The 2,016-nt window shown below is 41.4% G+C and overlaps 1 long non-coding RNA gene across 1 annotated transcript; it reads right to left on the minus strand.

The window, feature by feature from the left end:
• Positions 1–513: 513 nt before the first annotated feature.
• LOC135401365 (uncharacterized) lies at positions 514–1,717 on the minus strand. Its single transcript, XR_010424803.1, has 3 exons — positions 1,429–1,717; positions 1,098–1,256; positions 514–601 (listed from the first exon to the last, which is right to left on the minus strand). It is a non-coding gene; the product is annotated as an uncharacterized LOC135401365 (long non-coding RNA).
• Positions 1,718–2,016: the final 299 nt, after the last annotated feature.

A 2,016-nucleotide genomic window follows, 5' to 3' on the forward strand; every position in this document is an offset into this window, starting at 1 on the left:
GTAATATAACAAATGCTGCATCGTGGCGATATGATAGGTTCTCCTCACGAGTTGTCGCCACAGTTACGGTTAGTTGAGAAACTACATATCCAGGTAGCAGGATCAAATTTTAATTAGGCTACTTTGGCCAACACGCGAGCGCAGAGCACAGTGTCAAAAGCCCTTACAAAATAAAAAGAATACTACATCTACATGGACCGAGAAATCAAGACAGTTTGAAATGCTGTGAACGAATTCCACTACGTTAGTTTTGCCTGAACACCCTTTTCTAAAGCCATGCTGGAATTTAAAAAAAAAAAAGAAATTGACAGAGTCAACTTAGTTGACAACGTGGTAGTACATGATGTGCTCCATTAGTTTACAGGGAACCCTAAAAAGTGGAGCTGGTTAATAGATAGAAGGAGCATAGTTGTCACCTCTTCTGAAGACAGGAATAAGCTTGAGACCTATGTCCTCGACTCGCACACATACTAAGAACCTTTGACACAGATTAACGTATCTTCATTCCAGCTCTTTCACTTTCAGACGTTCATCTCTGTCGAGTGGTCTGTCATTCTTGTAATACAGATTGGAATTGAAATGCAGGTGCATAAGGGATGCTCTGAAAGAAAAGTGTTTGGTTTTAGTCCTCTTAATGTTTCTGAAAACGAAAACAAACTTCACGGTGACTATTCTTCTGAAATGAGCAATTCCAGGATGACAGCAAAAAAATATATCTTGCCATATCATTATATCCACCTGGCACTTCAATTGAATAATGGCAGTTGAAGATGACGATGATTCAATTTAATGACGCATAAGCAACTCGGGCTATAGTGTGCCAAAACCATGGTAAAACTGTGACTTGTTAAATATCAGACGATTATACTAAAATAATATACTTTGTTGGTTGGTAAATTGAGATATAGACAAAAACATGATATGATAAAAATAAGCAATTGAAGAAAAGGCAATTGTTGGCTTTGTGTGACTGACGTCGAGTTTGCCACACTACGTGTTGAATAATAATGTACGCTGATACGCTGTAGCATATAAAGTACAATCATACACACGCTCAATATGTGGTGGATATGTGAAACCAATATACACATACTTACATTTCAAACTTTCTTGAAAAAGGCAGTCCAAGTCTGTCGGATTTGCCAGACTCTACACAAAGCCAGTAAGCACAGTGTGGAATGACTGATTCATCTTTCGAAGGCAGAGGTGCAGCTACCACGACGCTTCGTCATCTCAATGCTTCGGAGCGGCATAGCCTAGAAAGAAGCCATCAAAAGGATCTCATAACGATAACTTGGTCGAAAAAGTGGAGGGTTCTGTGGGATATGTAAGAAAGCATACGCGTTACACAACAGCTACGAGAATGATCGACTGCACCTGCATGGTTTTCAGTACGTAGACTTGGAACTGAAAAATAAATGTGCTAACCTTGTTGATACTACTTTTCCGTCAGGACCACACGAGAGCACATTTGGTTTCTTTAGTTGAAGGTATCATCAGGTCCCCATGCTCCTTTGAGATGCAGCAGACAGAAGTTCGCTGAGGCGAGTGACTGCCGTTGCGGTTCGTCGCTTCGCAGCAGATCAAGAACAGTACACCGCAACGATAGGTGAAACGTTCAGAATATGGTGACCAACTCCAACACCAACCCAATGACCCGAACAAAGAGGATGAACCGGGAGTCACACAAGTTCGCAGTTCGCAAGCTCGGCATACGGCATCCATTACAGCTGACCGGATACGGAAGCATATATCTAACGCCGTGTACAGATTGAAAAGAAAATCTTAGAAACTGTTGCAGGTGATAAATGCACGGTATATTTTTCTTTTTGAGGCTCTGTAACAAACACATATTAACGTAGAAATGCCATTTCATGAAGGAAATTGACAGATATTGCGTGACCACGTGACGCGTTTGAGCCAATTGTGGGTGTTGCGAGTGGCCCCCGTGTTGACGTCATCTTGATGGTGGACCGGGGTGGATATTCTATATAAACGTATGTTTTCTCGGTTTGA

The sequence above is a fragment of the Ornithodoros turicata genome, chromosome 1, assembly GCF_037126465.1.
Source record: "Ornithodoros turicata isolate Travis chromosome 1, ASM3712646v1, whole genome shotgun sequence".
Lineage (NCBI taxonomy): Eukaryota > Metazoa > Arthropoda > Arachnida > Ixodida > Argasidae > Ornithodoros > Ornithodoros turicata.